This window comes from Maylandia zebra, linkage group LG1 (assembly GCF_041146795.1).
Source record: "Maylandia zebra isolate NMK-2024a linkage group LG1, Mzebra_GT3a, whole genome shotgun sequence".
NCBI lineage: Eukaryota > Metazoa > Chordata > Actinopteri > Cichliformes > Cichlidae > Maylandia > Maylandia zebra.
In genome coordinates, this window is record NC_135167.1 from 36914064 (window position 1) to 36929854 (window position 15791).

General features: G+C 42.2%; 1 protein-coding gene and 1 long non-coding RNA gene across 3 annotated transcripts in view; one reads left to right on the top strand and one right to left on the bottom strand.

The window, feature by feature from the left end:
• Positions 1-15791, bottom strand: part of LOC143419342 (uncharacterized) — a 34233-nt gene that overhangs the window by 10246 nt on the left and 8196 nt on the right. The gene's annotated exons all lie outside the window — the stretch shown is intronic.
• Positions 1-15791, top strand: part of map1aa (microtubule-associated protein 1Aa) — a 64155-nt gene that overhangs the window by 10207 nt on the left and 38157 nt on the right. Inside the window, exon 1 of one of the 2 annotated variants that reach the window (XM_004566371.5) lies at positions 12849-12869. The exons of the other annotated variant lie outside the window; for it this stretch is intronic. The gene's annotated coding sequence lies outside the window, so the exon portion shown is untranslated. Of the gene's footprint in view, positions 1-12848; positions 12870-15791 lie in introns of those variants that run through there. 2 annotated transcript variants of the gene reach the window in all.

The window sequence follows — 15791 nt, forward strand, 5'->3', positions numbered from 1 at the left end:
TTGGTGGCTAGGTGTGCAGTTCATGCTTTAAATGCATTCACTCTTTAGATTAAGAAATATAAGAGATCAGAGTTTGAAGAGGCACCATGGTGTTTTAAAATGAGGGAATTTACATCAGTAGTGTGATCTGTAGTCTTAGCAGAGAGCAGTAATATAAGCAGCGACAGGACTGACAGCCATTATTGTCTCAGTGTGATAACACCTGGACCGATGTGTTTACAGACATCATTTAATTGTGATTTTAAAGGCTGTAGGTTGCAGCCGTTGCTCTAACACTGTGTAAATGTAACAGCTGTTATTCCAGTGTAACATCCCTCTGTAAACTATTAACAGTGAGAACTACTACAAACTATCTAATGTATGAAATGGCTGTTACTTAAACCATTATATCATCTAATAGTGTCTAAATAACATCAAATTGAATTTAAACATACTGACAGAGTTAATTAACACTAGTCTTTACAAAAGAGCATTACCTAAAAATCGACACCTTCTTTTATTCTGAAGCTCAACAAAGATGCAGATTCCCAGTTGTCTCTGCAGTATTGACACACTGCTGAGGCTCTTCCATCATGATGTAATGGATATGACGCAGGTAATCAGAACATCCATCAGTGTGTATGCATTAGTGTCTCATTCCCCAGCGTCTGCCCTGCTCAGTGGTGATTACTGATTGACCCGTGAGGCACACGGACAGTCTGGCAACGTGAACGATCGCATTTCATCTCAAGAGAGGAGGAAGATGATGAAGGAAGTGCCAGTAATGGTGTCCATGAATGCAGCTGTCGCCCACATGGTGCAATTAATAAAGACTGGGTGAAGCTGTGCTTCTGACTGATGGCGGTGACTCTCAGGGGAAATGCAGTAACATTTAGTGAACGTAATCTCTGGGTCTATACACACAAACATCAACACACACACTGTGTATCAGAGGTTTTACAACCATGAATCCATACTTATGCCAGTACGTTCCATAAATCCATGATCCAAACATCACTGGGCAGTAATTCACATTTATGGCAAAGATGATCGCACCAGTGCAGCTTTCACAAATAATCAAATTCCAACCAAAGACAAGAAGTTACAAATTACAACCAAATTTCCCCTTGTGGGACAATTAAAGGATTATTCTATTCTATTCTATTCTATTAAGTAATAATGAATTAGATTAATTACTCTTTCAGTCAGCTGAATTCCATCAGTTTATCCCAAATACAATGTAAACATTTTTAACGTCTTAGTTAATAAAGCCTGTGTTACAGTAACTCCGCTAAACACTGAGACATAAACAGAAACTTATTTTTTTCCATTTTTCTTTCTTTCACCTAAGGGTCACCTGTACCGTATTTGGGCAAAGACCACCACAAACCAAATCCACTTGTTATTATTTTTGATATTTTTGGTTGCCAATAGATGTGTTGAAAGCACTGCCCCTGAGTCTAAAGACTGGTGTTGGATGGAGCGCTGAGTGACCAGGGTGAGGCGGAGATGGGGATGAAGTGCGATACATGACTGATGGTTTGAAAGGTAGAATGACCACCGTGCACTGAGATTTAAAGCTCGCAGAGTGGAGGCTGATTGGTTCAGAGATGGCTGAGTCTGACAGCATGGGAAAGTGGAAGTGATGTAAAGAACAGACAAGCACTCCAACACTCAGGAAAGCAGGCAGATGACAGAAACAAGTATTCGATCACCTTGAATCACCTGATTTAATACTTGGTGGGGTACGAGTTAGTGGCCACATCTGTGACACATCTCAAACATCAAACACACAGGGATTGTCCTGTTTGCAGATTTTGTTTAAACCCTTAAGGGTTCTAAGTAATCACTTGGATGCACAAAGCTTAAGCTGTCTTTTGAGCTGCTGTGTGGGATTAGAGTCCAAACAGTGGCTGGGCTGCTTCTTTGTTGCCTTGGCCGTATGATTTGGGTTATTGTCCCACTGGAAGACCCACCCACAACGCATTTTCAATGCGTGAAGCGAGGTTCTCATCACAGGTTTTTCTAACCTTCCTTCCTAAAATGAAAGGCAGTTGCTCTGTAACCTTGGCAGAACAACATCTTCAAAGCGTAGGGATGGTGTTCTTGGATTTAAAACTCGAGTGGCATCTAACCGCATCTCCCAAGCCTCATTGGACTCGCTCAGGTGGTCATTGGCAAACTTGGTCACATGGTCATTCCTGAGCAGCGGTGCTCTGTGGACACTGCAGGATTTCAAACTATGATGACATAATGTGTTTCTTGGTGACTGTGCTCCCAGCTGCTTCGAGACCAGTAACAAACCTAATATTGAAATAACAGACTGCTTATTACTTTGTAAGTGGTTGAAATTAAATTCAGCAGTCCAAATACTTATTTGCTCATGATGGAGAAACCATCTGTATCCCAGAGAGAGAGAGTCTGCTTCCAATGCCCCTGAAACCATTTAAGATTTTTATGATCCAAACTGATAAAAACCGGGATACACATAGACTCACTAGACCTCCACAAACTCCTGCTAGAGTATTGCCATCATGTTTATGTGCTGTTCATCAGAGAGTTCACAATCTAATCCAAATCCATGAAATGTAGATCTGGAAAATGAGGTCTCAACAGACGACTGGAAGCCTGTGCCGCAGCTCGTTGTAGAAGAACACCTGGGGACTTGTTGTAAACTGTGCAGTTTTTCGTTTTATTTCGTGTTTGCCTTTAAATATGAGAAATATAGATAGTTGTTGGCTTTCCTTTTGTTCCGGTGGTTAAACCTTTGTTTGTTTTGGTGCAGATTAATGTACAGATGAATATGTTAAGGAATGAAGAGGAAAAAGTTGCAAAGGTAATTCGAAAATTCGCTACTTTTATGATACATTTTGTTGCCATGTTGACAAGCTGTATGTATTCTTTTCAACTTTTGGCAAACAGGTGACTCGAATCTGCTCTCTGATTGGTTTCTTTATAAAAGTGGGACAATATCAAAAGGCTCCCAGCAAAACAATGAATGTCCACACACCCACCGGTATGTGCCAGACTCTTGTTCCTGCGCAGAAAGCATGTGGAAGAAGCGAGCAGGCAGTTTTATCTCTAACTCACTAACAGTGCTGATAATATGGTGCAGTTACAGGCCTTCTCAGCTGGTAATGCAGACCTGCATGAAGGAGATTTCTCACTTAATAAAAGCTTAACACGACTCAGAAAAACTCCCTGGAAGCTAAAACGTGTTCATGTGGGAATTTATAAAGCGTGAGACTCTTTGCACTGGCCTGTGAATGAACTCAGCGTCCATGTCAAACGTGCCACCCTGCTGTACACAAACCCACACTCGGGGTCTGAGTGGGTGTTTACAGACTGTGACGGACAAAACAGCAGGTTGAAGCTGACAGGCACAGATGAGTGATGCTGCTGCACACACACACACACACACACACACACACACACACACACACACACACACACACACACACACACACACACACACACACAGTAATGCTGTTTTAATAACCAGCTTTTTTTCTCTTCTATAATCTTTAAAACGTTTGACTGTGATAACGATGCTGGACCAACAGCAGGGCTTCTCTCTGCACAAACACTCATCTGTTTCTGTCTGAGGAGGCCCGAATACACAACAAATCACAGACGGACGTGCTTTGAAAAGCAATGTGTGTAGACTCCACCAATGAGCAGGAAGCTGATTCTGTGATGTTTAAACTGCATCACTGTGAGTTTAACATTTTTATGACACAACCTAAAAATCTCTCTGCACGATAGACAGGGTTGAGTGCAAGCAGATTAATAATTCAGCCGCCGTCATTGATCTGTTCCTCTGCTTCTCTGAAGCAGCACAGAGGGTCTCCTGGTCCCTGTCGACAGCACACACCCACATACTGACACACAAGCTTGGAGGATGTCAGTTAAGCTGTTTTTCCTTAAAAGCTTTTGCAAACAGCTTTATGTATTAGGAATATTAGAAATTAGCCGACTATGAAGCTTTGTCTTTAACTAAATGACGGCTGATGGGAGCTGCACGATGAAAGAAGAGAGTCTATTGATCTGGTGATGTTGTCGGGTTGGAGGGTGTTAGATTATAATATTATTTTATGCCATGTTATACCCCTAATTAAAGATTGTGAATTATTATGTAGTTTTAGTTTGCATTATTCTCCTGAATTAGAAGAAGCTGATAACTATTGCATTAGTTAAACTGATTTGCATTACATTAAACTGCTGACTTGTTGTGAATGAATGATATTGTTTTATGATGCATTATACTGCTGAGTTATAAGAAATCTAATTTGTCTGAGTAGAAGAGAACAGAGTGTGCTGGAGTTTTCTGCCCCATTTCAGCAGGAGCAGATAAACAGGGAGCCAAGGTCGTAGCTCAGGCGCTGTGTGAGAGAAAGCATGTGAATGTTTAGGCTTTGTATGATAAGGTGGAGGCACCAGAGGCTATAAAAGTTTGAGCAATGCTCCACCATTTTGAGATTTTGAGGCTGTCTGCATCAGTGTCCATCTCCCACGTGTGTGATCATTAAATCATCGTTTGACTCAACCCGACCGGACCAGTGTTGTTATTGTGGTTTTTCTCTTGTCTCCATCCCCAATATTTTGAACCTTAACAAGGGTGAATATACTCTGGGCTACAAGTTAATAAGGTACAAACACTCCATGTAGTGTACTGGAATCCGGTCCAGTCGCCCTGCTGTGTGCAGTCAGACTTTCAGAAGCTTTTAATGTTGCTTGTTTTGTGGAAAATCTTTTCTTTTATATGCAGCAGGGATACAGAGAAGGGCACTTAGAGAGTGCAGTTCTGGACCATGGCCAGTGCCCTGGCTCATCATTTTAACCAAAGATATCTGGAACAGAACCAAAGTTTAATGGCTTCCTCCTTTCCTCGTGTTCCACCTCTCCTCCAGGTTTCATGGATTTCAGCGTCATAGTTTTTGTGTAATTCTGCTGTCAGACAGGAGCACAGTCAGCACAGGCAATAATAAATCTGTCGAGCCTTCATATTCTTAGTATTGGAATAATATTACTGTGGTCCTAATTTTTTATGTCAAGAGTGAATAATAATATTTAATCTAGAAGATTTCTAAAAAGATAACAAAGCACCTCTGTACTTCAGTGTAGCACATTTTACCATGTGAAGACGTCTGAGAGACTTTCAAATCAAATCAAATCAAAATGTATTTATATACCACATTTTTTAAAAAACAGTGTCATTCAAAGTGCTTCACAAATTAGGAAATAAATAAAATAAGATAAATTTACCAAACAGCAACACAAGACAAGACAAACTTAGAAGCCAACCAAATGATAGTCAAACTAACTTAAGTCGGAGTAAAAAGAGTCTTTAAATGAGATTTAAAAGCCTGAATCGACTCAGAAGAGCGAATGGCAGTAGAGAGATTGTTCCACAGTTCAGGAGCTGCAATAGCAAAGGCACGATCACCTCTGGTTTTCAGCCTAGACTTAGGTTGCATTAAGAGCATCTGGTTCGAAGATCTTAGTGCTTTTTTAGGATTATACAAATGGAGAAGTTCTGTTAAATAGCTAGGCGCCATATTGTTTACGATTTTATAAGTGAGTAAAAGAATTTTAAAATCAATGCGAAATTTGACAGGAAGCCAGTGTAAGTTAGCTAAAACCGGAGTCATATGATCATGCATTCTGGCAGCTGATAAAAGGCGTGCAGCAGCGTTCTGTACTAATTGCAAACGGTAGAGAGAGGAGTGAGGGAGGCCTAAATAAAGGGAGTTACAATAGTCCAGTCTAGTGGTAATGAATTCATGAATAAGCTTTTCAAGGTCCTTGGGGAAAAGAAAAGGTTTAGCTTTAGAAATCTGACATAGCTGATAGAAGCTGGATTTAACCACAGTAGATACTCGTTTCTCTAATTTGAAGGCGCTATCCAAGAGTACCCCAAGGTCTCTTACAATGTGGGAGAGGTAGCTAGCAAGGGGGCCAAGGGTATCGATTAGTTGGTTCAGAGGGATATGGCTGTCAAAGACAATAACTTCAGTTTTACTGTCATTCAAAGTAAGACAGTTTTGAGATAGCCAGGTTCTGACATCATGAAGACAATTAAACAACGTATGCAATGGATCTGCGACATTCAAACTCAAAGGAAAATAAATTTGAGTGTCAGGTTCAGGTAGAAATACTGGGTTCTGTGGTGTGTTCCTCAAGCTTCTCTTGAATGGTTTTGAGGTTGGGGGCGATCTGCGTTATTCTGCTCAGGAGACCAGCACATGGGTGTGCTTGGACTGCAACAGTGTATACTGTAACTGGATGGTGACCCAACGTTTCACAGCAGATTTGATTAAAACTGCAATTTTCAGTTGTTAACCACACACGTAGGTTGTTTATTTACATTTTATTGAATTGTTTTTCTATTGATATGCTAGAACAACATTACAGGTAGTAAAATTTTGGATGATTAATCAGAATCAAGGAAGAAAAAACATGAAACAAAGCATGGTTCTGTTTGGTATTTAACACTATCAGCATGCTTCTCTGTTCTCCAGGACGCTCTAAAAATAATTTATTATGTAAAAGCTCAGCACAGCACATTTAAAGAAAGCCTTGTCCTTGTTTATGTCATGATCCTGGGCCATGTTGGCCCAGCATTCTTAGTTTTCATGTGTTTTTGTATTTTGTTCTTTATTTAGGCCATGGTTCCTGGGTTGCTCTGTTAAGTTGTTCCTTATTTGATTTCCCCCTTGTGACTTTTACCCCCTGTGTGCCCCTCTGTGCCTGTGAGCCCTCGTCTCCCCTCCTTGTGTTTTATTCCATGTTTCCTGTGCTCTCCTGTCTCTCTCTCTCCTCCTGTCTGCACCTCTGTGTACTTCCTGTTTTACTTTGACAGTCTCCCGTCAATGTTGTGTTACTCCTGCCGTGTCTCGTTATGATTATCTGTGTCAGCTGTGTTCCCCGTGTGCTCCCACTTCCCTCGTTAACCCTCTGTGTATTTATGTGCATGTCTCCCTCAGTTCGGTGTTGCGTCGTCAATGTCTCCTCTCCGAACCTGTGTGCTTTTCTGTGTTCACTCGGTCCTCAGTTAGCATTCCCAGTTTAGTTCTGTTTCTTTGTGAAGCCTGCAATAAAGCAGTGATTTTGAGTTCAGCTTTTTGTCTCCGTGAGTTTTGCGTTTGGGTCCTCGTCTGCCTCCACGCAGCCAGTTCATGACAGTTTTATTTTTATTCTTAGATCCCACTAGAGTAGCTTTGCATGTTTCACAATTCAAAATAATCCTTACCTTGTACCTCTCCTTATTACCTTCACTTGTATATGTGCCGATGTCGCTATCTGAAACTTGGCTGTCTTTCCTGTGGGCGTGCACCACTACAGCAGCATATATCTGACAGAGAAATCATGAACAGCGTAACAGGTTTACTTTAAAGGAAAATTAATTGAAAATGAAGTGAATTTGACATGTTTCGTCTTGTCCTGGGCTGTGACACTTCCACATGCTCATGCACACATGTTAGAAAGCTCAGGTTTAGTAACTGTGTTCTCACTCAGAATATTAAATAATCTATTTCACCCAGAATAGAGTTAAAAGCAATACTCAACTATCTCAGAAACACATAGACCCGGTTTGTAGAGTACGCTTGGGGAGTGTGATTGTGCGTACAGCGTCTCTTTATGTCTGTCTCCACGTTGGTTGAGTGTGGAGTGAGTGCATATGAGAGCATGAGGGTGGGAATGGATGTTTGTGTCTGTGTGTGCCTGTATGTCTGTGTCTATATGTCAGGTTGGGTATCAGACGCCACCTCTCTGGGGACACCTCAGGCCCTCCAAGGTTTGGAGGCCTATCTCCACCCACCACCACTTCCCCTGCCGGTGGCGGACTCCCTCAGGTGTCGGTGTGTTGGTGGTTCTTTGTGTCTGGGGGTGGGCGTCCGGGTACACACCGGCTCACTCCTTGGCGGCCGCTTGTCGGGGCCTGGGGCCTGGGGCTCGCTCGGGCCCCTTTGGAGGTGGGGTGCCCCCGGCCTCTCGGCCTGGGGCTCGGTCACTCAGGCACAGCTGGGGGCCGGCGGAGCTCACGGGCGCGTCACTGCAACTCCCCCTGACTTCTGCTCCGCGGCTGCTGGGCGAGCCCTCATCTGGGACTCTCCTCAGCTCTTACTGGAACAGTTGCGCGGCTGCCCCTCTGTTGGTCTTCCATGGTCTCTTGTGTTCTGGGGGCCTCTGGATGTCTGGAGTTTTGATCTCCTCCATACCCGCTTCACACCCTGGAGGACGGGGCTGTGGCCCCCCCACACTCCCTAGCAGATCATTACATGGAGAAACCTTTGGAATGCAAGCATGCTGATCCACACAGGTATGCACACATGGGTATTCACAGACGCGGACTAAAGCTTTCTTGGCTTTAAGACATGCATGCGCTCAAAGCACACTGTGCGCTGTCTATCTTGCGTGCTGCACAATATCGTTTATTATTTAGTAAATATTGATATCTATGACTAGCTAGTTTATTGTGATGGTGCTTTGTTTTCTCTATTATTATGTTACTCTTTGTTGTTTGCTGTCTCCTCTGTTTGTTTTTTTTGTTTGTTTGTTTTTTTTCTCCATACAGGTGACCCAGGAGTTCTTTTTTTTTTTTTTCTCTCTCTTCCCCCCCCTTCTCACCGTCTCTTCTCCCCTTTGGTTTTCTTTCTTTCTCTCCCCCTCTTTCTCTCATTCATTCCCCCTGTCCTATTTATTAAAAAAAAAAAAAAAAAAAAAAAAAAAATGACAAAGGATGAACTGAAGCTCTGCCATCACGTAATGTCGCATACTGCTGTTTCTGATGTCATTTAAAAAAAAAAAAAAAAAAAAAAGAAACACATAGACCCCCACACACTGAAAACCCATGTAACCTTGGCCAGCTGCCGTGTGTGTGTGTGTGTGTGTGTGTGTGTGTGTGTGTGTGTGTGTGTGTGTTTCCATTTGTCAGAGAACTGAGATGATGTCAGAGGGAGGGAGAAGAGAGCTGGAATAGCTAGGACATTTCAGGGCAGAGGAAGGCGGCTCGTCTGGAGAGAAGGGCGCGGCAGGCCGGGCATCCGAGCCGTGCGGCTAACAGCTGTCTGACATTTAAAGGAGCCTGCCGGTCATCTGAGAGGATGCTGCATCAGTGCTGTGGCTGTGATGCACTTGAGTTGCTTTAACAGGCTTTTTGCGCCGACATTAGAAAAACAAATGCGAGCTTAGGCAACACCCTCTTGGAAGAGCACTCAGAGTAAGCAGAGACCAGCATGCCCGACCTACATAAACATATGAAGGCGTTGCTCTTTTGAAGATGTAGCAATCAACATTTTAAACTTTATGAAATAATACGTGGCTGTATACATTCACGGGGCACCATTATATACTGAAAATGTCACAAATGAATTCATTAAGCCCACTCCTTAGATACTGTTGCTATGTCAATCAAAATTTCAGCTATCCGGTTGTTCAGTGATGACGCGATGAATCCTACTTCTGGGTCTAAAGTAGTCTGCGTTTAATATGGCTTTTGTGTTGTTAACATGTTTAATGTTATGTATTTTCTTCTATTTGATCTCAAAAAGCTCCTAAAACAGTCAGTGATCACTGTTGACCTCCCTCGGCTTTTATTACCACTAATCATTTATTTAAGCTCAGTTTTTAAAACCTTAGGATGTAACTACAGCCCAGCCCATGCAGCAGTATATGAATGACTAACCTCGTATTGTGGATGGATTATCTCAGTTGTTCTCCTGGCTGAAGTTTGGTCCTTTTACAGAATCCTGCCATGCGATTACATTTGTTCCTGACCACCGAGAACACTCACGTTAACTTTTATCGAGTGGAAAAAAAGTTAGCTTGTTTATATTATGCTAACATAGCTGTCTCGCTAGCTGTCACGTAGCACATCATTATATACCAGCTAGCCCAACTTCAGTAACCCTACAAACGTCACTGCTGTTTAGTTTTCTGTCTTCATTTATGCTGGAAGTGATAACAGAGCTGTACGTTTTCATTTGTTTCCAACCCCCCGCAGTCAGGACATGCTATATTGTATTTAGATGGAAGCTAGCGAGCTAACTTCCTGCTAACTTCTAACTCCGTTAAATGTCATAAATTCCGTTATCATGGATGCCTGGATGTTAAACTCAATTGTTACACCTGGTAGAGCAGAACGCTGATCATTTTATTAAAGATGAAAGACTTTAGACAGTTTTTCAACTCTCAGTAATGCCACAGTGATCGTTTGATATATGGACCTGCAGCGGAGTTTAGACCCAGACACGGCTAGTGACGTCAGACTGAACAACCGGATAGCATTAAACACATTTAGCTTAGAGAATGGATGCAGCTTTTTCAGTGTAACCTGTAAAACTATTATGAGCTCATCAACCATGAACTGATCTGTTACTAACGGAGCATGAGCAAAGTTTGTGCAAGCAAAAAAGGTCAAGCTAAGCCACGCCCCCACCCCAAATCTTCCTTTGTTCACTTCTTTGCTTTGGTTTGGCCCGGGAGGAAAAGCAGGTCGTCTGTTAGGCAAAAACACTTGATTGATTGTATGAATGAGTTACCCATATTTGAGGCTCATATAGGTTAGGCCATGTAGGTGCCATGGCAGTTCAGCCCTTAGAGGGCCTTCTGTGGCCAACATATAATAGGCTTGCCCATAAAAACTCATAGTTACCCCACAGTCCTACAGTTCACCCACACCTACCCACTGTGGGTCCACGGGGGCACATTCACTGGCAAATTATTAGGAAATGTGACTATTGTGGACATGATGAAACTACAGATTTATTACATTGTCAGGAAGACGACGCTTGAAGAAAATGATTGATTCAAAATCTCAGTAACATGGAAGTTAAAAGAACCCCGGTTCAGAAATCTGCCAAATCAAATCTGTGCTGCTGCTAATGTGGGAACCCTTGTGAATAAGGGAGCATTTGAAAGTAGTATTTTTTCCATATTCCATATCAGTTGGTGGTGGTAATGTACCATGGTGCACATCTGGACTCCAGTACTGGCGTGAAATGGAGGCCACATCTGGGCCCTGTAGAGTAGGGCGGCTGAGTGTGGGCACACTGTGGGTATGCTGCAAGCCTACTGCCTGCTTACACTGTGAGATTTCACTGCTTTGTGTAGGCAGCCCACAGCCAACCCACAGTGCAGGCCCAGATGTCTCCTACATTTCACATCAGCACTAGGGCCCACAGTGGGCCGCCTACTGTGGCTCTACACAACTTCCAAGCAGACATGTATTCTGGGTATTATCAATGGGTTCCTGCACAAGTTCCACAGAAAGTTCTTCTGTTTTTGTGGAAACTCTAAACTACTTTGTTCATGTGGCTTTATTTACGTTTGAGTTGCACTAAATCTTATGGCAGTACAAAGTGCTTCAAATACTTATTATAGCCCCTGCAGGGTCGAGTACTTCTTTAGTCATAGCAGTCCAAAGACGATGAACAACAGTGTCATCCTGTTCAAGTGTCATGTAGTTTTTCGTCATCAGTTTTTTTTTTAATCAAAGAAAATCATTTTATGTTTGATCTAAAAAAAAAAAAAAAAAAAAGCTGCAGACGTGTTTTTGTTTTGTTTTTTCAAAACAAATCATTAGTGAAATGTCTAGACTGTTCTAAGGGTCAACGAAGCACACCGCTGAATAGCATCAGTCTTAGTAAAGTGTTGTGATTCATGGTTTACAGTGGCTCAAGCTGGCACAGCTCAGAGTCTATTTTAGTTTGTCTCTGTCCCACCCAGCAGCTGCTGTTTGAGTCACAGCTGTTTGAAAGATCCCCTTCCCAGAACAGACTATCCACTTGTTTTGCATTAAATGATAATGTTTATTGAGGACTATATCTATTCTACTAAACGCCATATATAGATCGACCACCTCACCAAACTTGGCAGTTGGGAATGTAAAGCAGTGAAATTCAATGTTGTAAAAAGAGAAGCTGTCTCAAGCTAAAATTGAGTGGTGACATATAATGACTCATTATTGCTGCTAATCTTAATATTATTGTTGTTGTTCTGTCGAGTCGAAGCTTAGTGACATGTAGCAGCCAAAGTAACATTTTCCATTCAGTTCAATTCAGATTTATTTTTGTCACATTAACAGTCGCCTGAGGGATTTTATAGAGTAAGGTAAAAACAGCCAGACACGCCCTATGAGCAAGCGCTTGGCAACGGTGGGAAGGAAAAACTTGCTTTTAACAGGAAGGGGTCTCTGTAGATGCTCAACACTAAACTACTGCAACACAAACATGTTGCATTGTTTTACAAATTAGACTTGGATGATGAGTGGTGTTGGTGACACGTTTGTAAGGCACGATAACCTGAGCGCTCGGTGCCAGTGAAGAAGCCAGAGCAAAATTTATTATGAAGGTGTGCGAAGAACCCCACAGTGGGGATGCACAGGTATCACAGTTGCTATTATTTCTCCTAATCCATCCAGGCCAGCAGTATAATGACGTTTACATTATGAATCCCTGCTGGGTCCCTTGAATCGCTTGTGTACGACGGGCTCCTGAACGCAGCAGCGCGGCGGTTAGCTCGGTGTAGGTGTTGAAGTGGAGCAGGCCGATGCTGCCTCCGTCCTCATCCGCAGCAGCAGCACCAGCGCCCCTCCCTCTGCTCCATCCACCCGCTGAAAGACGGTAGGATTCTTCATCGCTTGTTCTCGCGTCAGGCTCTCTCTCTCACTCACATTCTGCTGACTTATCCGCTTCTCGTTCGCGCCCGAGAGGCTTCTTAGTTATCCGTCGTCCGCGATGCTGTAGACGGAGAGGATGCTTTTGGAGAGCGGTGGTGTTTTTAGACACGGCTGCTTGTTTGAGATCCGCAGACGGTCGGAGCCGCTGGACGAGACTCGTCTGCACTGACAGTAACTACACGCGAGGCCGTGGACTGCAGCATATCATGTGAGTAAATACTAATACTGCATAGCATATGGCTGCTGCACAGCGTTTCTACAAGCTGAAACACTATCATACGCATACGGTGGCTTTTTATTGGAAGGATAGAGGTCATGCATCCTGGATTACACCTCAGCTGAAGGTGACCAAACGACTTTAGATTTGTGTGCGTGTGTGAAAATCCTAAAACATCTGCTTACAAATGCAGTTTCCCATCTGGGTTATTCATAGTTTTAAAGGAATTTTCATGTTTTCATAGATTTTATTGGAGAACTTCAGAATTCCTTCAGAAAATATCAAATTTAAGAATAAAGACTTAAAAGTCCAGATTTAAACTCCTGCTCATTTTGCTGAACTAAAATTCACCAAACCAGCACCTAGGCCATGACCTCGGTGTCTTCAGCAGCATTCAGCATGGCATCACTTCATTTTCTTATCAGAGGACAGTGCCATTTGTTTTGATCCAGAGTACACTGTCAGTAATAAGGGTAGAAGATACAAATGTAGCCATTAGGGCTAATCATTGGACATCCCAGTAACTATGTATATGTTTTCAAGGGCCACAAAGGCAGATGTGTTTCCAGCCTCAAGCCTGCTAGCAGCCTGTCTTACTCGTGTTTACATATTAACATCCAGTTTATGCTCATTTGTTAGTGAAGTGATTGCTTTCAATTCACTCGAGTAAATTTGGATGACCTGATTTTTAAGGTGAGGAGAAAAAAAAGGCCCAGCTCATCTTCTGACCTGAAGGCAGCAGCTGAGGCTGGCTGTGAGTCTCTCCTGTGGCCAGGCTGCAGCAGCTTTGTTAGCTCATGTGAAATCTGTGGATTAGACTTCACTCTCCAAATAACACCACGCCAAAATGATGCAACAAGCTAGACAAAAATGGTCTAAAATTAGAAAGGTACATGCAGACGCACGGACAGCTGTTTTAATCCAGAAACAGGGAAGGAGAAGAAGATTAATTCCAGCCGTTAAGCTGTTTTACTTACATAATGGAAATGCTCGGCAAAGATAAACATGTTTCTTTGGTGATACAGCTAATCCATGGATATCCACTCCTGCAGTTTATTAATAATTGAAATCATTTATCTCACAAATATATCCCCTGTATTTAACCCCTTTAGGTTTCTTTACTGTTCGTCGTAGCAGAGCCAGTGGTAATAATTTAATTATTAATCATCCAGAAACTCAAGGTAACATATTCCATAGTGGATTCATATTCAACAGACAGCCACAGATTGGTTTCCAGCCCTTCAAATGTACAATCTGTTTGTTTAATGTCACACTAACCTGAATATCTTTGGGCTAAACTAAATAATCATTTTCACTTCTGATTTGAAAATTCTTCCTTTTATTTTGATATTTATCCTAGAAAATGTAACAAAATATTGACATTTCCTAGAACACTTTTCCTGACTTTCTTAAACCCTGCAGACAAACTGGACAGAGCTACTGTGACATCACCCTTTGGATTGGTAGTTATCATGTTGAAGCCTAATTGTTAGTGCTTTGACAGTTGCCAGTGTTTTATCAGCTAATATCAGCAAGCTGCTCAGACCACCAGTGGGCCGATGTTATTGGCTGACCTATTTATTGGTCTATCGGTATACACATTAATGACAAACAATGGCTCAAAATTAAAAAGTAAAGAGGAGACAGGAGGGAAACCTTTCACTCATGGTGTGAGTGTTGACATTGCACAATTTGTCACCGATGCCACAAACACAAAATCTAGCTGATCTCAGCACAGCTGGACAAGTACACAAATCATTAAATAACTACAAATAACAAATGTTAGTTTATTTTCTGTGTCTGAAAGAACGAAATAATCATTTGCTGATATATTTGAATATTGGATTTTTAAAAAGTCTTAAAAATCTTAAAATTCAGTCAGGTGCCCCCAACTATAGATGGGCTAGCTGTGAATTCATCACACAGATGTCATTGGTACTCCAAAAGGCACCAGCAGCAAACACGGAGACAGGTCTAATTTAATTACTTGAATTAGCTCTACACATGGCCACGCCCCCAACGTTAAAGGTTTACAAAGGAATTAAGGTGCATACAGTTTTTATACCAGGCTCTAAACGTGGTTACTTGTGCTGTAAGTCGGGGATTTGAACGTGGAAGTCTGTGGGGACCGGCTCGTTTTTCTGGATCAGTCTCAAGTAGGGCTGCCACGATTTGTCGACTAGTCACGATTACGTCGACTATCAAAATCGTCGACGACTGATTTAATAGCCGACGCGTCGTTTGAAGCTTTGTAAGATCCCAAAAGACGCAGGAATAAGTAGCAGGATTTAAGAGTGTAATAACGGACTGAAACAGAAGATGGCAGCACTGCATGTACAAGGATGCCAGCTGCCGTTAAACCCCGAAGAAGAAGAAGAAGAAGAAGCAGCTGTGTCCCAGAATTCATAGCGCGGCCCAGCTTAGTTTCCAACAATGGCGGTAGCTAGTTAGTTTTAATATTACTCTTATTATTCTTTCTGGGTCACAAAATAAACGTTTAACATATTTTCAGCCGAGAATGTAGCTGTGTAAACCTCAAATATCTGCTCAGTTTATCAAGACACCACATATTTTCAAAAGCGCTCCGACGTTTTCGGAGACGTCTGTTACCCACTAGCTCGATAGCTAGCCGGGGGCTAGGTCACTAGCGCGGTGAGAACACCGGACTCCCGGCAAATTGTTTTCAAACCCACCGCCGTCTTTCGCTACTCAGGTTAAATATATATGAGTCACTTAGATAAATTAAAAATGTTGTTGTTTGGCTTTTTTTTTTTTTTTTTTTTAGTATTTTATTTGTTCCTGAGTAAATCGGTTTGTCTGAGATTAAAGTTATAGTTTTTACACAGCTGAATAAACGTCAAGCAGACAACTGATTATCAGAAGTGTGAGATGCTGGAGAATTTACTCCGTTGT